This window comes from Ictidomys tridecemlineatus, chromosome 1 (assembly GCF_052094955.1).
Source record: "Ictidomys tridecemlineatus isolate mIctTri1 chromosome 1, mIctTri1.hap1, whole genome shotgun sequence".
Taxonomy (NCBI): Eukaryota; Metazoa; Chordata; class Mammalia; order Rodentia; family Sciuridae; genus Ictidomys; species Ictidomys tridecemlineatus.
This window is the reverse complement of record NC_135477.1, coordinates 54855197-54877872: the sequence shown is the minus strand read 5'-3', so window position 1 is coordinate 54877872 and position 22676 is coordinate 54855197. Positions and strand designations below refer to the sequence as shown.

The 22676-nt window shown below is 35.3% G+C and overlaps 1 protein-coding gene and 1 non-coding gene across 2 annotated transcripts in view; both read right to left on the bottom strand.

Moving 5' to 3' along the window:
* Nucleotides 1–22676, bottom strand: part of Ctnna3 (catenin alpha 3) — a 1639810-nt gene that overhangs the window by 464350 nt on the left and 1152784 nt on the right. The window lies entirely within an intron of this gene.
* Nucleotides 739–842, bottom strand: LOC120885957 (U6 spliceosomal RNA). The gene has a single exon (XR_005728747.2). It is a non-coding gene; the product is annotated as a U6 spliceosomal RNA (small nuclear RNA).

Sequence of the window (22676 nt, the reverse complement as noted above, 5' to 3'; positions counted from 1 at the left end):
AATTGTTCCAGCTCCATTGGTTAAAAAGTCGACCTATCTTTTATTTGTCCTGAATTTGCTCCTTTGTCAAAGATCAGCTCATAACATTGATGTGAATGTGTTTCTGTGCTCTGTCTTCTGTTACATTGATAAGTTTGTCTCTACTTCACCAACATCATTTTTCCTAACCCAACCTCACATTAAGAGTTCTAGATAAGAAATTTTTTTATGAGGGCTGGGGATGTGGCTCAAGCGGTAGGGCGCTCGCCTGGCATGCGTGCGGCCCGGGTTCGATCCTCAGCACCACATACCAACAAAGATGTTGTGTCCACCAAGAACTAAAAAATAAATATTAAAAAATTCTCTCTCTCTCCTCTCTCACTCTCTTAAAAAAAAAAAAAGAAATTTTTTATGAAAGTCTCTGAAAACCAAAAGATTGCTCCCTCCATTGGCAAAAGAGAAATCCAACCTCTTGAGTATAGAGTAGGGATAAGCGAGACCTGAAAATCAACTTCTTCATTTCACATTACCATGTTGCCAATCTTTCTGTAAACAAATTACTATTTCAAAAGAGTACACTCTATTAGCATATGATCTGCCCATGTCTATAAAAGTCACTTGTATTCATCTTTCAATAAATTGTTATATGCTACTACTATTTAAAATTAAAAGTCTAAACACTAAATTTAAGGTTTTTATTATTTATAAAATATCTCTGTCCTTTTATACTTTTTTTTTCTAAGAAGAAAGTTTTGGGGTAAAAATGTGGAATGCTTCACAAATTTGCTTGTCATTCTGGTGCAGGGACCATGCTAATCTCTAGATTGCTCCAATATGTGCGGCTAATGTGAGCACAGTACTTTTATATTTTTAATTACCAAAATGTAAGTCAAATGTCACAGATTTCTAAAACATCCATTCCATCTTATAGATAACTATACTTAACCATCTATCACATCTCCTTTTAATTTTATTTTTTTGGAGTGTCCTGTTAAAAATAAAACAGTCATCCATATTTATGCACTATATATTTTATTCTATGATAAACTTTCTTTGCATTCATCATTTACATCTGAGAAATAGTTCCATATCAGTGCCAATACTTGTACTTTACTCTTTTTTCAGTGGTCATAAGAACCCATAATACAGATGAATCAAGTTACTTTTGTCCTTTTCTGATGATGTTTTACTTCCACTTTTTAGTATTATAAGCACTGTAGTTATCTTTGTATATATGCCCTTGCTCATGTGGGAAAATATTTTGGGTTATTATTAAAATAATATTATTAAAATAAGTTGGGGGGCTGGGGATGTGACTCAAGCGGTAAATGCGCTCGCCTGGTATGTGCAGGATGCTGGGTTTGATCCTCAGCACCACATAAAAATAAAATAAAGATGTTGTGTCCACCGAAAACTGAAAAATAAATATTAAAAAAATTCTCTCTCTTCTCTTTTTCTCTCTCTCTTTAAAAAAAAAAGTTAAAAAAATAAGTTGGATTATTAATAATGGAAATTGATAGCCTATAAGATTGCTCTCATAAAGTTTTTAACAATTCACACAATAAGGTAATAATTTTATTAACAGTGAAAAAGAATATCTTCTACTTCATGTTGAATAATAAATCTTTACATTTTTGCCATATTTATGATGAAAACTAGTATCTCATTTTTGCTTTTGTAGGATATTTGAATTTTTTCTCTATTTTTACTTTCAACAAGAGTAGCACTAAGAAATTTAATATTTACATATCATTGACATTCTTAATATCTTACTCATATTTCATTGATATCCTTTCATGTATTTTTTTTACTTGAGTCTCTCTCAAAGCAGCCTGAAATCCATTAATAATTGGTGGGTCTCTGATTCTCCAAAGGTTGAGGTGAACCTTTGTTGATTTTATCTTGCTGTGTCTTTCTGCGACTTTGCCCCAAACCATATTACTGTATATTTTATTCTAATCCACATAATTCAACTGATAGACCACCTTTCAGACTGAAGGCACAGACACTGGACACACAAGCAAAACTTTAAAAATGGAGTTAGACAAAATGGTAAGAAATAGAACCTGTGGCCTCAATGTGAGCCAATTATTTTGCATTGCCTGCTAATACAAAAATGTAAACATTCTTCTTAGATGGTAAATAAAGCCTCTAAACAAAATATTCAACTGTTTAGGTACTGCAGTGGGCAGAATCATGACTTCTTAAGATGTCCACACCATAATACTTAGAACCTACAAATACATTAACTTTTGTGACAAGAGGGGCTTTATCGACAAGATGTGTTTAAGTTTAGTATTCAAAATGGGGACATTATCCAGAATTATCCATAGGCACACATAGTAATCACAAAGGTCTTCGAAACTGGAATATGAAAGCAACAGAGCTCAGAGTTTTGAGATGTGAGAGTTTGACTCATCATTGTTGGCTCTGATCGTTGGTACTGGGAGCCAGGAGCCAAGGAATACAGAAAATCATCTGAGAGTAGAAAAGACCAAAACAAAGACTCTAGTATAGGCTGAAGAAGTGAATATAGACCTGTTGACACCTACGGGTTAGTCCAGTGAGACTGGCATTGGCCTTCTAGGATAAAAGTGCAAGATAATTAATGCACATCATTTTAAATCAGAGACTGTGATAATTTATTACTGTAGAAATAAAGTAAAAACACATTTTTAAAATAAAAATTAAATTGATAAAACTGTAGCAAGATTGTCAAAGAACAAGAATCTTGAACTGTAATATTAAGGATGAAATGGGATTTATCACCATAGGATGACAGGAATTATAAGTAAGGATAGTTAGAGAAAACCAGAAAAATTCTATGGCGATAAATATTACTTATTCAATGAAATGAACCAAATACCTTTACAGATACAAATTATTGAAATTCAACCAAGAAGAAACAGATGCTCTGAAGAGTTTCAATCTTTTAGGAAACTTGAAAACATAAAAGGCCCAGGATAGTCAAAGCAATCTTTAGCAAGAAAAGTGAAGCAAGAGGTATCATAATACCAGACCTTAAATTATACTACAGAACTATAATAACAAAAATGACATGGTATTGGCTCCAGAACAGACATGAAGACCATGGTACAGAATGGAAGACACAGAGATAACCCTGCATAAAGAGAGTTACCTCATACTAGACAAAGGTGCCATAAACATACAGTGGAGGAAAGATAGCCTCTTGAACAAATGGTACTGGGAAAACTGGAAATCCATATGTAGCAAAATGAAATAAGTCCCCATCTCCAACACTGCACGAAATTCAACTCAAAGTGGATCAAGGACCCAGGCATTAGGCCAGAGACCTTGCACCTACAAGAAGAAAAAGTAGGCCCAAATCTCTACCACGCTGGCTTAGGAACTGAATTCCTCAAAAAGACTCCTAAAGTTCAAAAAGTAAAACCAAGAATTAATAAATGGAACGGTATCAAACTAAAAAGCCTCTCCAAAGCAAAGGAGACAATTAAGAATTTGAAGAGAGCAAACAGGAAAAAAAAAATCTTTGCCACCTGTACCTCAGAGAGAGCACTGGTTTCCAGGATATAAAAAAAAAAATTAAAAACCTTAATACCAAATAGCAAATAACCCAATCAATAAATGGGCAAAGAAACTGAACAGACACTTCACAGAAGAAGAAATACAAATAGTCAACAAATATATGAAAAAAGTTCAGCATTTCTAGCAATTACAGAAATACAGCTTAAAACTACTCTGAGATTTCATTTCACTCCAGTCAGAATGGTAATTTCAAGAATACAAGTAATAATAAATTTTGACAAGGATGTGGGGAAAAGGTTACACTCACACATTTCAGGTAGGACTACAAATTGGTGCAACCACTCTGGAAAGCAGTACAGAAATTCCTCAGACAACTTGGAAAGGAACCATCATTTATTTGATTCAGTTATTCTACTCCTTGGCATACCCAAAGGACTGAAAACCAGAATACAGCAGTGAGACAGCCACATCATTGTCTATAGCAGCTCAATTCACAATAGCTAAGCTATGGAACCAACCTAGATGTCCTTCAAAAGATGAATGGCTAAAGAAAATGTGGTACATATACAGAATGCAATATTACACAGCCTTTAAGAAAGAATGAAATCATGGCATTTGCTGGTAAATGAATGGAACTGAGACAATCATGCTAAGTGAAATAAGCCAGTTACAGAAAACCAAAGGTCAAATATTCTTCCTGATATACAGATAAAGAATAGAAGTTCATTGAATTAGACAAAGGGAAATAAAACAATGGAGAAAGGATAATAGGAAAGAAAGTAGAATGAATTGGACATAACTTTTCTATGTTCATATTTGAATACATGACCAGTGTAACTCCACATTATGTAAAACACAAATAGGGGAATTTATACTTAATGTTTGTATGATATGTCAAAATATATTCTACTGTCATGTATAACAAAAAAGATAAAATAAACTAAAAAAATAAGGAATTTAAATTTGTAATTTAAATCCTTACCCCCAAGTCCTCCTTGGTTATAATGTTAGTGGTGGTTGCTGCCAAAAATTTGGATAGAACACAAATTCCTCAAAATTTCCCCCAGAAAGTAGAACAGGAGGTAATCTTTACTGACTCATTTTATGAGGTCATTATTATTACAGTAATATCAAAGTCAAACAGAAATATTATAAAAAATAAGAAGGAAGAGGAAGATGCAAAACTCCTTAATAAATATTATATACAATGTTTGTGCATGTGTGCAGGTGTTTGTGTATAAAATACACCACAAGCAATGGGATTTATTCCCAAGTGTATATCTGGTGTAATATCTGAACATGCACATAATCAACTGTAGTAGTAGTATAAAAAAAATAAAATGATCATTTTTAAATGATGCTGAAAAAAGAATATGCTAAAATTCATTATCTATTCATAATAAAAATATGCTCAGGAAAGTAGGAATAGTAAGGAACTTCCTTAATCTGATGAAAGGCATATATGAAAACCATAAGTAACCTTATACTTAATGGTAAAATAATAAATGCTTTTCCCCCTAGTTGAAAAAAAAGTAATATATTCTTTTTAACTTCAATCTAAATTTGTGCTGGAAGTCCCAACCATTGCAACAGAGCTAGAAAAATTAATAAAGAAAATAAAAACTGAAAGATTAGGAATCTGTTCTTATTCATAAGTAACATGGTTGTCTATAGAGAAAATTTCAAAGAGTCCCCAAAGAACTCCTAAGGTCACAGGATATAAGAACAATATACAAAAGCCAATTTTATTTCTGCATAATACTAATGTATGGCAATACCCTGATATTTAAAAAGGCAATACCACTTACAAAGCCTCAAAAATATTTTGGTATAAGCCTATCAAAACATATACAGAATTTATATGCTGAAAACCTTTTTTATGAAGCTACTGTAATCAAAATAATATGGTATAAGTGAAGATAGACACACAGATCAGTGGAACAGAAAAGAGACTAAAAATATATAGGCAAGTGATTTTTTTTCTTTCTTTTTTTTTTTTTTTTTTTTTGCAGTACTGGGGACTGAGCCCAGAAGTACTCTACCACTGAGCTACATACCCAGCCTGTTTTAATTTGAATTTTTTTTTTTTTTTTGATTCAGGGTCATGCTAAGTTGCTGAGGCTTGCCTTAAACTTTCTAACCTCCAGCCTTGGCCTCTGGAGTTGCTGGGATTATAGACATGTCCCACCACACCTAAATATGGATAGGTAATTTTTGACAAACTACAAAAACATTCAGTGGAGAAAAATATTCAGCAAATGAATTTGGAAAAATTGGACATCATTATGCAATAAAAAGAATCTGACTTAAACCTAACAATCCAAAATTGAACTCATGTATCATGATCTAAATAATGAAATGTAAATTCATGGAACTACTAGGAAAAAAAAAATTATAGAAGAGACCACATTTATGACCTGGTACTAGGCAAAGAGTTTTTAGACATGATACTAAAAGCACAAGAAATAAAATAAAATAAAGGATTAATTGCCATGAAAATTTAAAACCTCTGCTTTTCAGAAGGCACTAGTATTGACTGGAGAAAATAAGTGGGTGCAGTGGCTAATGCCTTTAATCCCAGAGACTCTGGAGGCTGCGACAAGAAGATCTTAGGGAAATACTCAGTAACTTGGAAAGACCTTGTGTCAAAATAAATAGTAAAAAGGACTGGGGATGGAGCTCAGTGGTAAAGTACCCCTGGTTTCAATTCCCAGTTCCTTCTCCCCCCCCACAAAAAAAAAATAGAATTGGAGAAAATACTGTCAAATCATTTATTTGGCAAAAAATATCTCCAGAATAAATAAAGAACTTCAAAACTTAATAATGATGATGATGATGATGATGATAATAACAACAACTTAAAAAACCCTGACAATACCAAGCACTGGTGAGAACATGGACCAACTAGAACATTCATAAATTTCTAGTGGGCAGTTTTTTGTTTACATTTACCTATGACCCAGCAATACACTTCTGAAATTTAGATATATATATATATATATATATAGCATCCCTATTCATAATCACTAAAAATGCTAAAGAAACAAGCTCATGCTAGATTCTGACAACTTATTACTTAGATAGCAAAAGAAAGTGAGCAAAAATGCTAACTCCCTATGTCCCTTATTCTATAGGATGACACTGAGAAAAAGAAGCCAAATAATATAAGGACATAACACAAGTGACAGAAGTAACTTGTGGCCAATTTCATGTTGCAGATAAGTAGTTTTATAGTTTATTTGTACCTGAGGAAGTAGTCAAAGAGCTTCATTCCTTATTAAAACCCAGGAGATGATGAATAACTTTCTTGTGGTGACTTCTTGGGAAGCTAGAGAGAAAGCCGTCTGGTAGCTGCCCATTCTCTCAAGTTCCAGGTAGACCCAGGGCATTCTACCAAGACAAATCAACTGTAGTCATGCCTTGCCCAAATTGCCTGTGTAGAGATAAGCAAGGCAGATGCATACCATATGCTTTAGAAATTACACTCCTGGATCAGAGATATCTTAGAGAATAAAAAAAAAATATGTCCACAAAAAACTGTACATAAATATTTATAGAAACTCTGTCATAATCATACAAATTTAAAAAAATCCAAATGTTTTTGAGCAGTAGATGAACAAATTGTGATGCATTCTTGCCATGACATACTACTCAACTATAAATAAGAGTGATTCATAGACTCAACAAATTGTAAGAAACCACTGTGTTTTAGATTGTAGGTTTGTGTTTTATTTAGTGTAATTGTCTCACTTTTAAAAAATGTTATCCTTATTAATTCCTTTTTTGTTGGTTTATTTTGGTAAAACATAGAAAATATTTGCTGAATTATTTAAAACATAAAATTTATCATTCTAACTTCCCATCCCCTTCTCTTTTTGGAGCTGGAGATCCAAGCCTAGATAAGCACATCCCCATATCAACTTCAAACAGTTTTACATATACAATTTAGTAGCAGTGGTATTGAATGAAAAACCAACCTCTATCTCAGAGCAAAGCCTGTCCAAGGAAGGGACATGACCTTTGTCCTTGAAAAGACCCACAGAGCACTCCTAGGCACATTCCCACCCTGCTAAGTTGTTTATCTTCAAATAACAGGAGAGATCTGCTGGGTCAGGTGTCCCTGACTCAGTCAGGCTAGGTGGGGACCCATAGCAACCCCCTAGTAGCCACCAATCAGCATGAGTCAGGAAAATACCTGGGATGCCAGATGACCCTCCCAGTAGTTCATAGTGGTTGATAACATGTTGGGAAACCATGTAGTTCAGCATGTACACCCCTCTTGGCTTAAACCAATCAGTTCAAATGAAATACCCCTCTTGTAGTAACCAATCACCCCTACCCAACTTGTTCCCGCCAGTGAATGTGCTAATCATGTTTTAGAGTTGTTATTTGATTTTCTTACGGTGTGTGATAATTTGCTAAGAGTTGCTATGATGTATGTGAGGTCCCTGCCTTCTCCAAAGAATGTATAAAACTGCTGCAAACCCTGGGCTAGGGGCCTCTCAGCGTCACCAGTTGCTGTGTGTGCGCGGAGGACCGAGCTAGCTTGCAATAAACATCTCTTTGCTGCTTACATCGATCTTGGGTCTCTGGTGGTCTTTGGGGGGGTCCCAAATTCGAGCATAACATTGAATACATTCACATTGTTTTGGTTCCATGTACAGATTTCCCATCACCCCACACTAAAATTCTGTACTCATTAAACATACACTTGCCATTCAATAGTAACTGCTACTCTACTTTTTACCTCTATGAATTAGATAATTCTAGGTCTCACTTCTCAGGACAATTAAAGAATCTTTGTCTTTTTGTGTCTGAATTATTTTATTTAACACATTTTTAGCAATCAACCACCATTCCTTTTTAAAGGCTAAGTTATGATTTCAAATATTTATGCAGTATTTTGTTTATCCACTTATCCCTTTAAGGACATCTTAGTTATATCAATTTTTTGAATGTTGGAAATAATTCTGTTGTGAACATTAGTGAACAAATACCTCTTCATATCTCTGCTTTTAATTATTTTGCATATATATCTGGAAGTAATTTTTTTTTAGTTTTAAATAGACATAATACTTTTATTTTATTTGTTTTTATATGGTGCTGAGGATTCAACCCAGTGCCTCACACATGCTAGGCAAGTGTAGGTATAACCACAGCCCTTGAAGTGGAACTTTTGAATCATGTGGTAATAAACACCATTTTCCCCAGTGGCTCTACCATGTTACATTACTACCACGATTCCAATACACAGGGATTCCAATTTCTTTACATCTCATTTTCTGGTTTATTTTTAATTCCTTATATATCCATGGAAACAAAATTTTTATTCTTTATTTCATATGGAATGTACTTTTTGTTATGAGATAAATAATTGACTTCACATTTTATGGCAAGAATGGACAGTAAATTGTCAAAAAATGGCATTACTTATTTTTCCAAAATAATCAATAATATTACTACACTCCTATTCCATATTCATGTTATGATTTCTTTATTGTTATTCATAGATCTATTTGCTTGTTATTGTGCCAGTACTATACTGTTTTAATTATGATGGCTTTTATAATTAACTTAATATTTGGTACCAAATATTATTTTCTCAATAGTTTAATTTAATGCTGCCCTTGGACCCACCTGTCTAGACCAATGCTATTCAGACAGAATGCCAGTCCATAAAGAAAGAAAAAACTGGTGCCAGAATGTAAATTACATAGGGCAGTAAGTGAACTGTTTATCTGATAGAATGACATGTTTGATGAATAAACCAATGTATTGATATACATTGATACATTTTAATAAATAATTAGTAAAAATTAATAATTCAGGTCAGTTGTTGATGGGTGGACTACATTAGTGTAACACTGGTTTATACTTCTAGGCCAGGAGTAATCTAAAGCCAGGGTCCGGTGTTTGATCTAGGGGATTTTGTATTGTTTTACCTGCTTTCCTATCATTATTCCATTTCCTTTTTCTGCTTTTGTTGACTTTCTCACTGGCTCCAACTGAAGGATTTAGAGAAACTGAGAATTAGGACTTTCTTTAGGGCTTAGGCAACATATAATTCCAGGTAAAATCACTGCTTTCATTGCTAATTCACTAACTAGATGGAATTTTATTTTTTGAGTGGTAGGAAAACTGCTATGAAATGAAAATTCTGCATTCTTTCCTGCTCTATTATTTATAGTGTAAACTCTGGCTCTTTGAACTCACAAATCCTATTACTCTCCCTCTTACAATCAAGTCTTAGTTTCTAAACTACTGTTATGGTTGTTGGATTAAAGCATTTTTCTTTGTGGATTTTAAATTCCTTAGGTTATCCTTAATCTTTCAGGAGAGGGAGAGAGTGAACACCAGGTGTGAGCTATATTATGCTGAAGCAATGAAAAGGGAGAAGTAGTAGCTTGGAGAACAGTTACAATCTGGTAAAAATCAGTCATCAAAGGAGCCTTGAGCCAGGCCAGGGAGAATGTGCTTCTATGTTAGACATGCTTGTGGGACCTGTGCCTTTCCTAGAGATCTGGAGGAATATTTGGAAGGTTATCTGATGACGAATGAACATTACATCCTATCCTGAATCATGGATAATCAGACTTTGCTAGGTGAGGCTTAAAGGAAAGAATGATCCCAGAAAGGAAAAAAAAAAATCACAAGTATTCAAACTGCATATGTATAGTAGAACCTTACATGGAGCATATTTTTTTAAAATAATATGATTATTTTACACTTCATAATCAGAAGAATTTGAAAATTGATGGGAAGTGTGCTTATAAGTGAGTAGGTCATAAATTTTCTAAGAAATTAACAAGGGATGAGAGAGGACTAAAGTGGCAGTACAGGGTGTGACCTGCCTTTTAGGTAGTGCAATAAGAGGTCTTTGGTAGGACAAATCTGACATATCAGTCTTTCACATGTAAATATGCAGGGCATGATGTAAAGTGGGACTTGTTGCATCAGAAAAGAGGAAACCTAACTTGCTGGCTGCTACTTGCTTCCCAATCCTGGGGCCACAGGTGGCTAAGAGAGCACCTAACAATCAGCCAGAAGGCATTGCCGTGGGTTGTGATGAAGAATTGGACCACCTCTAGGATAGGCTCAGAACCCTTCTGCCCTCAAGGACACATCATGTCTCCCATTACTGCCTGTAAGATGGGTGTAGATGTAAATTCTCCCCACCCTGCTGACCTTTACCCTGATTAGATCCTGTACATTATATTAGCTGTGTGTGTTTTCTCATTAATCGAGATCCTGCTTTGACTGTTCTCCCTGGCCCACCTGATTGTCCATGGGGAGGGAGGGCTGGGTGTGGGCGGCCAGTCGACCTTTACCTTTCTTGGCCTGTCCTTGTCAGGGCGTGCTCCCCCAATCTCTCCCACAGGTCAGGAGGGAAGGGGGTGGGCTAAAACCCCCGACATAAATAAAATTTTATTCCATTTAAATTACCCCATATGCACAGCCTCTTTACCTCTCAAAATGTACTTTTAAAAGACAAGATTAGGGTAAATTAATTTCAGGACACTTACTGACAGAAAAGTCCCTGCATAAAATTGGGGAGAAAAATATGGACCAATATCATATAAGACTGTTGGGAAAAACATATAGCGGCAGCAGCACCCCAGAGGAAAACCCCAACATGGCATCTAACGACCCTCTTTCTCCTCTGTTTCTTTCACTGGCATGAAATGTTCCAGCCAGCGCCAATGTTCAAGCCCTGCTGGTGGGAAGCCTTAGCCCCAATTAGAATTAACTTCTTGGGCTCCGGAACTGACATATGGAAGAGCTTGCCAATAAATGGGCGACCTGTTATCTACCTCAGCCCTGCGACCTCTCTTAGACCTATATAAACACACAGCCTTTGGTAATAAAGCGGAAACCTCTTTGGTGATCTGTGTCGTGTGGTGCAGCGTCTTCCAGTCTTACAAAGACAATTTCCAATTTTACATAAGATGTAATATTCTCTTTTTTTATAACAAATTAATTTGGAATTTTTTAAGTTTACAAATAAATTATTATCATCTTTTCTATTCTCAGTACATAAAATAGGCCTGCCATTTTCTCCCACAAGTGATTAATCATTAATATTATGATTTATATTATAATCATCATCACATTCACCTTCGCCTATCTGCTTGTTTTTCTTTCATCTTCTTCATATTTCATTTATTATGATTGTTCTTCTTTCTGTTTCTTACCTATTTTGTGATAGGTCTATAGTTCAATACCAAGTTAGCATTTACCTAACAATGACACTAAAAATAATGAGACAACTTTTATTGATGGCTTATTATTAATCATTGCTTATGTTAAGTGTCATAATATTACATAAATTATTTCTCTTTATTCTCATAATGATTCTAAAATACAGATACCAATAATATAATTTTTTTTTCTGATGTAACAGACTGAGTGAGTGAGTAGTTTCGCCAAGGTCCTAAGACACTTGAAACAGAAGAGTCAGTACATAAACTATGTATAGAGGTTGGGTCATTAGAAACTGAAATGATCTTTTTAACTTAGAAACAACATTTATCTTCTACAAACCATTTTATTTTTCAGAATATTTTAAGAACAATTTTCTGAAATTTAAGTTCGAAATAAATAATGAATTGATATTTGGGAGGAATCATGAATACAAGGCAGTTTCTTTTATTAAATTGTTATTTCCTATTGTAATTCTTCTGCTTTCTGTATTCCTATGTCTTCTATTCTGTGTTGATGTTACCTCTCAATGATATAGTTGAAATGTTTCTTTCAAATTGAAAAACTTCCCAAATTTAACACTCCAGGCTAAGTTATGGGTAGAAGAATATATAGGAAAAAATTATTCCCCAAATTAGCAATATAGGAAAAGAATTTTCACGGGTAGAATAACCTATGGAAGTTGTAAAAATCATGCATGTGCCATAATTTGAAAATAAATAAATAAATAAATCTCTATATTGATGAGAGGGAAATCAGGAAAATGAGGTATTCCCTTTCTTAGCCTGGGAAAAATATAGATCCAATTTAGGTTCTGAAAGAGCTTAGTGTCAGAACTTGGAATGATGTTATGATAAAAGAAAAAGAAAACTATGTAGTCTGAGCAAAGGAGCAGCTACTTCCAATTTTTCATAAATCAGCATAAGGAAAAAACATGTTTTAAAGACAGAAGAAGAACTGATAATTAATAGCTAGAGCACAATACCTGTCAGCTTCCATGTGCAATCTTTACACTCAGTATTTGGGAAAAAAATAGTATTTTTTATTAAATGGCTTTAGATACTAGTACAAGTTTAAGATAGGCAAAGTATGCTAATTAGGCAATATTCCATTAAATAACTCTCTGGGGTATTTTTTTAGCCTTTGTTTTGGTTTTCTAGTACACATGTATTATTTTATAATAGAAAAATATTCAACTAAATTATTTCTGAGAAATTTATGATAAGAGGTCTGAATTTTCCCACTACAGAATCTGAATGCATTTTTTATTTGGTAACTAATCTTCCTCCTACAGGGTATATTTATCTAAAAATTATTTTTCTTTTTAATTAACTTATAATTGTATGTATTTATGGGGTGCAGTCTAATATTTCAAACATGTACATATTTTATAATGATCAAAGCAGAAGTAACTCACATTTTCATTTCCTTATCTCTCATTTATGTTAACAGCCTAAAAGTACCTCTTTTCTAGTTCTTCTTCAAATATATAAGTTATTGTGAACTACATTGCTGTACTATATTGTAGAACACAAGAATCATTCCTTTTAGCTAACTTTATAATGACATCTAGTATTCATTCTACATCTATCTTCTACTGCCAGGCCTTTGTAACTTCTAGCAATCATTACTCTACTCTCTTACACATTCGGACCAACTTTTGTAGCTTTCACATATAAAGAGAACATGCAGTAATGGTCTTCCTTGCATGGCTTATTTTACTTAACATAAAGTCCTCCTATACCATCCATTTTGCTGCAAATGACAAGATTTCATTGCTCTTTATGCCTCAATAATTCTCCATAGTGTACATATACTATATTTTCTCTATCCATTTATCTATCAATGAATAACCTCAGTTGATTTCATATTTTGACAATTGAGAATAGTGCTACAATACACATGGGAGTGTATTCATCTCTTTGATATGCTGATTTCATTTTCTTGGATATATACCTACAAGTGGGATAGCCGTATTAGATGGTAGATCTATTTTTAGTGTTTTGAGGAACTACTACACTGTTCTCCATAATGGTTTTATTAATTTATGTTTCCATCATCCTTTTCACTTTAATACTATTCATTTAATACATTCATTCTTTTTCCACAATGCTTTTGCTCACACTTCTTCACAGACTGCAAAGTCTTATTAAGGTAGCTTGCAGTAAGAATTTGGTTAAGACCTTCATTGGAACAGCTTCTTCAATCTTACCGTATGAGGACAAATTGTTTACTTTTGTGCATGTGTAATGCTTGGCAAATTTGTTTTCACATGATAAAATCTAATAGCTTCGGTCCACTGGTTGAGAATCAGGTGGCAAAATATATCCTGTATGTCCTGGCCTGGTCTGCGTCAGTACCCTGGTGATCTATGGTCTCTTGAAGGCTCAGAAAATATCAAATGGACACACAGAATACCACTAGGCATGAAAGTGATTCCTAACAGTTTTTTGTCCCACCTGAATATGGTCCAAGGGATTATTCGATAAGTATATCATATACTCAGGGGACTTTACAACTGAAAATAATATTAGAAATTTCAAGTTTAATCCATATTATAGATGTGGCCAAAATATATTAAATAAAGTCAATAAATAATAATGTATCTACATGTTCTTTGTGAAGGTTAATTTTACGTGTGAAGTTGGCTATGTCATAGTACCTATTTATTTGGTTAAACATTTCTGAATGTTGATGTGAAATACTATTTTTTAAACTTTTTTTAGTTGTAGATGGACACAATATCTTTGTTTTATTTATTCATTTTTATGTGGTTATGTGGTGCTGAGGATTGAACTCAGTGCCTCATGAATGTTAGGCATACTCAACCACTTAGCTACAACCTCAGCCTGATGTGCATTTTTAAATTTTATTTAATTTTTTTTTTTTTTTTTTTAGTGTAGATGGACACAACACAATGCCTTTATTTTTATGTGGTGCGGAGAATCGAACCAGGGTCCTGCCTATGCTAGGCGAACGCTCTACCGCTGAGCCATAATCCCAGCCCTGAATTATTTTTAAAAATAAAATTAATCCTTAAATCATACACTTAATGTAGGTGGGTCTCATGAAATCTGTTGAGGCTTTTAAGAATGATGTCCCCAAGTAAGAGAGAATTCTGCCAGAAGACTGCCTTCATATTGGAGGCACAACATCCACTCTATTGGGTTTATAGCCTGCTGGCTGGCCTGCTCTGCCTATTTTGGAATTTCCAGCTTTTATAATTGTATAAGCCAATAACTTCCAATTACAATTAATTAAAATAATTTCCCCTCCCTCTCCCTGCTTCCTCCTCTCCCCCTTTCTACACATGTATATGCACACATGCTATCAGCTCTTGTTTTAATTAACTTTTCATAAACCAAAATACCCAACAAGAACAACCTAGAGAAGGAAAAGTTTATTTGGGGCTGATTGTTTCAAAGATCTTAGTCCACAGACGGTCAACTCCATGACCCTGGGCCCAAGTTAAGACACGACATCATGGAGAAGGGCCTAGTAAAGGAAAACTGTAAAATAACCATTTTACTCTTGAATGTTCCTTTATTAACAGAAGCTTTAGGGGAACATATCCAAAACATAACATGCTATTTCTGATCCCCAAAAGCTCATGTCCATTTCACAACACAAAATACTTTTAGCCCCTCATTTTTAATAGTATCCACATGCATAAAAGTCCAAGTTCCCTCTTCTCTGAGACTCAAGGCAAACTCTTATTTTAGCCCCCTATGAAAATCAAAAGCAAATCACATATATTCAATATGCAGTGGCATAGGGTGAACATTCCTATTCCAAAATGGAGAAATAGGGGCATAGATGAAGGGATAAGGCCAAAGCAATACCAAAACCCATCCAGGCAAATAGTTTCTAAAATTCCATCTAGCTCTGATGGCCATGTGATGTGCTCTCTAGAGGATCCAGGCCAGTGTGCCCTTTTAGACTAGTTGGTTGTAGCACATATCAGCTCTCTTTTAGTCTGACTCATCCTGCAGCCAGCAGCTTTTCTCAGCATAATGTACATTTACTGGCATCCACTAATTCCTAGAGCCTCTATTCTAGGTTTTTCTTCACCTTTCTTCACATGGCCCTCTCAGGGGCGGCCTCAGGGACTTTAATTCTGCTACATTTACCTGGCCTCTCAGGCCTTCCTCTGAAATCTTGATGGAATTCGATAGGATCCCCAACTTCAGCATCTTACATCCCTGCACATGAGTGATACTAAGGTTTGCCACAGACTAGTGCAGTATCTCAGTCCCTGATATCATGGTTGCTGCAGTGTTTGAGTGCCTGCATGGCTCAGCTAGGTAAAACAAATTAGGTCTCCCAATACAGTGCAAACAGGATGCTCCTATAATCTCTTCTCAAAGAAATTTTTGTCTTCTATACCCTGGAGTCTATAGTGAATGTAGTCTCACAAATTCCTGAGATGCCATTGAGACATCTTTCTTTTTATCTATGTGCAAAGTACTCAGCATTTTTCTTCAGGGGCTTTTCTTTAGTAATCTCTTTAACAAGCACCTCCTTGGCCCCAGCTTTTCATGTACTATTCTGCTCAAACTGCAAGTTTTCAAAATTCCTTTTAGCTCTGTTTTCAGTTCCTAATTCTCATAGTAAATCTGGCTAAAAGCTTTTAGCAATATCTATGCCACTGATGAATACTGTGCTTCCCTGAAATTTCTTCCACCAGATTAATTAGTCCATCAGTTTGAAATTTTGCCTCCCATAAAGTCTCAGAGAAAAATGGGGAAAATGTAGACAAGTTCTTTTCTAGAATATAACATGAGTGACCTCTAGTCTATTCCCAATTGAGTCCTCATTTCCCTTTGAAAACTTATGAACACTTTTCCACATTTCTACCAGCATCTGAGTTCCCACCACAATCACCCATTAAGCTCTACTTAACAACATTCTAAAGCTTGTCCAATTTGCATTTCTAAACTTTTCAAAGTTTTCTCCTGCAATCCACTTCCAAAGGCTTCTGAATCACATAGTCAACTTAATCACAGCAATGACCCTACTTCTTGGTACCAATTTGTTTCAGTCAGCTTTGCATCATTCTGACCAAAATACCCACCAAGAATAACTTAGAGGAAGAAAAATTTGGGGTCTCACAGTTTCAGAAATCTCAGCCCACACATAATTGACTCTGTGGTTCTGGACCCAAGACAAGGAAGCACATGATGGGAGAATGCCCAGCAGAGGAAAGCTGCTCCAATCATGACAGGAAGGAAGCAGAAAAGGGAAAAGGGAAGGGGCCAAAAGAAAGATGTATCCCTCCAAGGCTTACCCCCAGGGACCTACCCTCCTCTGGGCACACACCATATGCCTACAGTTACCACTGAAAGGGTAAAGTTTCTAAGCTGCAAAGCCTGAATTAAAATGTAAAAGACTAGGTATTGTTAAGTTCCTCTGCTACACCCAGAACCTGAAATTCCTGAGATTGTTAAGACAACCCCTACTGGCCATTTAGCCTAGGGCCCTGTGCAGTTTGTCACAGGGCCCGAACCAATCAGCTTAGGAGTGACCAATCACCCCCACCAGACCTGTTCCCGCCAATGAATGTGCTAATCATGTCTCAGAGTTGTTGTTCAATTCCCCCCCACCACCTCATGATGATTTGTTCTGATGTATGCAAAGCCCCACCCCCACACACACACACAAAAAGTGTACTTAAGCTCTGCTTGACCTCTGCTCTGGTCTCTGGGCCACTCTCCCTTCCTGAGTGAGCCTTGGGCCTCAGCGCGCTGAATTAGGATCCTCTTCAATAAACTCCCTCCTTCTCATTGCATGAAGCTGGTCTCTTGTGGTCTCTTCCTCCGAAGTTTCGCTGGATCCTTACACCACCCCATAAGTCCATTGAAACTATGATGGTCTAATTAGGTTACAGCTTTATTAATCTAATCTTTTTACCTGGACAGGAACTTTTGGGGGACATCTCTGTCCAAACCATAAGAGCTTAGTGTCCCTGGAAAACTCTGACTAATACATCTTTCATCCATTGAGGACACTTTATCACAAGAAAAATTGTCCCAAATCCTTAGGATGACCTATGGACTATTCTGATAACTGCCAGAGATCCCTCTGGCCTCATTTGCTATATTTTACCCTTCTCTCACCGTGTCTAGACTCAGTCTCGCTCTTGAACCTTTGTATTCAGTCTTCTCTTGTGGAATTTTCTGCCCTTAAAAGAGTACTTTCTTTCATTTCACTTGGGTCTCTGTTCAACAATGGCCTTAAAGTCTCACAACTTAAAGCGGTGTTCATAAACTGATAGCATTGGTCTGACCTAGGAATGTTTTAGAAATGAGGAATCACATATCTTATCCTAGACCAAATGAACCAAAATCTTCTGTTTAGTAATATCTTCAGGTAACTTATGTTTACATTTGTATTTGAGAAGCATGGGCATAAAGGGTAACCTCCAATCATTTTTTGGCCCTTTTCCTGATTTTATCTTTATGACAATCATCACTAACTGACATTATTTTATCAATTTGTTTAAAACTAACATTATGTTATTAATTTATTGAGTAATTGTTTCTCCTGATAGACCTAACCTGATCTTTTCTTAAAATTGGGAGCAATCTCGCCACAAAGACATGGAAAGATAATTTCGGCTTTACCATAAATTACTGCAAATTCTGAACCTGCTTGGAATGCCTGCCCATGCCTTGAACTCACCCATGCCTGGCTCTCTGACCAGAGAGCAGCCCTCTCTGAAACTTTAGTGACGCCTCACAAATCTTGGCCTTCCCTGGCCAGACAATGATAAGCTTGCTTTAATTTGATTTTAATTGGAGTCAGTGGTCTTTTCTTGCGTCCTAGTCTAACACTCCTACTGCATTGTAAGTCTCTAAAGGCAAGGACTCCAACCTCAAGACTAGAATCTAACCTGGGACACAGGAGACATTCAGTAGATATTTTTTCACACTGAATGAATAAATGGCAGACTTGATAGAATCATCTTCTTCATTATTGTAGCTATTTATTGTATCTTCATTTATGTATCTGAAGCCAGATTTAAAGATAGTTAGTGTAGTTAGGTAAATCAGGTCTAATACCCAGTAAAATCAAGAATGAAGGCCATATTGAGAATGGAGTCCATGTAAAGGTCCAGAGCCCATCCCAAAGAAATGTTAATAAAGCAGCTCCCAGCAAACAAAGAGATGCTAATCCAAAAGCCCTTCCTGCCCAGATAACTCCTCTGCCCACTGTCCCCCACCTTTTGGGCCTTCCCACCTACATTTCATCACTGCAAGATAACAGAACAAGGGACAGGAATGCATGCAACAGGAATGAGAAAAACTGAAAGTAAACCTTAGCTATAAAAAAGGGAAGACCTCCCCCTTCCAAGGATTCCACCTCTTGGGTCCCCTTCTTCCTCCAGGGAGAGGTCTTTTCTGCTGCCCTTTAATAAAGCTTCAACTTTCCTCTCTAAACTTGCCTCAGCGTGCTTCTCTGGTGTTATACTTCAGCATTGGGGAAGCAAGGACTAGTCACTAGTAAACAACAGTAACACATCTACAGCTGTCTCCATCAATATTTCTGAGAAGCTGATGTGACTCCATTTTTAAAAAAACTGCCTCTAACTCTGAGCAGGGCCTGTCCAAAGGGTGGGTGGGTGGGGAGGACCCTAATCCTTGGAAAAACCACAGGTTCCTAGGAAAGGCCTGTGGAGCCAGATATCCTTAATTACTGTTATCAGATGTCCTTGACTCAGCATTGCAAGTTCCTGGAAAGACCAAAAGAATGCTTGAGGCCTAATTGGAACCATAGCAACAACCAATCCCAGTGATACAGGGAAGATACCTGAAATATGAAGCAGTGCTCCCAGTAGTTTAGGTGATTGATAACATGGTGAGGCAACCCTGAAAGTTTAGCATATATACTCTTGCAAACCCTCCAGCCTAAAAAAATCAGTTCAAATGTATCTACCACTTGAAATAACCAATCACCCCTACCCAACATGTTCCCGCCAAGGAATGTGCTAATCAATGTTAAGAGTTGTTGTTTTGTTTGATCCCCCCCCATCTCAAATGATGTGTGATGTTGTGATGCATAGAGTATCCCCCCCCAAAATCTGTAAATCCTCACTGAACTAAGGGCCGCCGGGACTCACTCTCACTCCTCAAAATCCCTGTGTCTGGAATGGTTTTGAGTCCAGGCTGTAGCTTGCAATAAAGACTATTGTGTCTTTGCATCAGATTAGGCTCCTGGAAGTCTATTGGCATCCCACAAATCTGGCATTACACTTTGTTTCTTTAAGTGATACAGTTAAGGGACTTCTTCTTCTGGGCAAATCTTTCTCAATTCTTGTAAAGTTTACTGGGTTCCTTGGTGTGCATACATGCCCTGCGTCATCAGAGCAATTGAAATATCACATAGTTAATTTTCCATAAAGAAATAATAAGAGAATGAATGTAGTAGATACATCTTAATTGACCATTCAACATAGTCTACTTCTTTCTAAGCAACACTGATTTTTGTACAGATATATAAAATCCTCAAATATTTCTTGTGTTTCAAACTATATCTCTTCCTTAGCCTCAGGAAGTATAATATGACTTGTCCAAGACAAAAAATGGCAGTCCTTTTTTCTTGCCAATGATTAAAGAACAGACATTTCAATAGTTCTTATAAAGAAGACATCATACCATGTCCAGGCTCTTACAAGGAGAAGCTAAATAAGACAATTCTTCTTTAGCTCTGAATATTGTTGGTGTGTAGGTTTGATACCCAGAATTGTTATCACAATTTTGCTAATAGCTAGAAAAGTTACTTATCCAACATAGAAAGAGTTTAGAGAAGAGGACAGCATAGAAATGAAGTCAGAGCTTAGGCTGTCCTAAGTTTGAGATTTTGTCATTTTCTAATATAAGTAAAATCAGAATTGAGTTACTTGAACCTGAAGGCATCATTTTAGTTGTTGATTTGCAAGCAAACTTTTTGATCTCCATTGAGGTCAAAAAACAATAGCAATATCATTCATTATTAGTGCATATATTTTCTTTTTCATCCTCAATTCAAATACCCCAATAGCAGTAGGATCTTCTGTAGTATAATAGTAAGTTATTGAAACTAGAATTATAAAAACTATTAGTTACTGTATATTAATAAATAAATACTAATGAAACAGCTGTTAGTAAGTTATTGAAACTAGAATTATAAAAACTATTAGTTACTGTATATTAATAAATAAATACTAATGGAACAGCTGTTATACTGAAAGTGAGAGAAGAGCAATTTTAATTTTAAAGTATAATCAAGAAATTCTTATTTGATATTAACTCCCTTAAGAAGCATTTCTATGTAATTTATTTAAATTCTTTAAGCAGTGAAATGATCAGTAAATATGTTGAAATATTCAAGAGTTATGGTGTCAGAACTGCCAAAAGTAATGGAAATTAATTGGGATGTATTTTAAAAAGCAAGTATAAGAGAAATCATACCAACTGATAGTCCTACTGACTAAATCATTTTGCAGGATTCTGTGAGAACAGTACACACTAGATGACATGTTTTACAGGTATAATATTTCCTCAACAGCATAATTTAGGTAAATTTTATTAAAAGTTTGATATTTAAATCAATTTCTAATTTGAAAGGAGAATCAAAGTGGGAAAAACAGGAAGATGTTGATCAAAGGATAAGAAATTTCATTTAGGCAGGATAAACCAGTTCTGGACATCTAGTGTACAACATGGTAACTATATAGTTCAATACTAATCATGTAAGGTGATGGGTACGTTAATTAATTTGATGGTAATCATGTATACATATTCATGTATTTATTATATGTGTAAAAATATCACATTGTTCACTGAGAACACAAATTTTTATATGCTAAGTCTACCTCAGGAAAGCTGGAAAAAAAAAGAAGAATCACATATAATGCCACATCTCATCACACTTAAATATTTGTAATGTTTCCTTATAATAGTTTCACATAAGCATTTCTACTGAACACTGTGAAACAATGATGAACAAAAATAGTAATATGAACTAATGGGCTCCTACACATCAGAGGAACAAAAGCAATTAAATAATTACAGAAACATTTTTGTTAACTAAATATGAAGCAAAATTACTGAAAACCATGAATCATATATCAAGAAACTTTAAATTAATGTGAAAGGGATAGAAAACTTTAGATCTAAAAGATGATCATGAGAGAAGGAACTGAGGTAAGAGATATTTAAGACAGAGTACAAAAGAATCAAAGGTAATAAAGTAGGATAATTCAGTGTTTTGGGGCAGAACATGGCATTTTTTTTAGTTGGAACTCAGAGAACTATGGCAAGACTGCCAAAAGAAAACTATGGAAATATGATAGGATACCAGTAATGGAAACTCCTGCAAACTAGGTCAAATTTGTGTTATTTATCCTAAGAACAATAGTAAAATATGAAATGATACAGGTCAGAAGACACACAGAGTACAGAATAAGAGTAAGACTGGGTTTGTGTATGAGAAATTCAAATCTGCATTTTGGAAAGAAAACTGCACAACAGATAATGAAATACAGATGGGCAAAAGTGGATGTAGATAGTATGGATGTATCTTATCTAGTACTATGATGTTAGGTAAAAAGTAATGGAAGTTTCAACTAGGTGATAGTGAAAATTACAAGAAGTAAACACCATAGAGAGATATCTGGGAAACAGGATAAGTAAAACCTGGCAATACTTTTGAAAGTAAGGTGGCAATGAAGAGATAGATGGTGGTGGACTGTATGGTTTTTGAAATCAAAGATCACAGGTTTGATTTTGCAATCATAGGCTCTGTTAAATACAAAAGTAAATGTATCATCAATTGGATACATTAGTGTGAGGCACAGATAAGAGATCGATCTATGAAGAAATAAATTTATGAATAACCTGCATTTAAATAGTGATCAAAATCAGAAAGTGAAAGAATTTAGATCAAAGAGAACACTGCACCTTGGAGTATAGCTGAAGACCAAAATGTGGAAAGTGAACTTATTAAAGAAA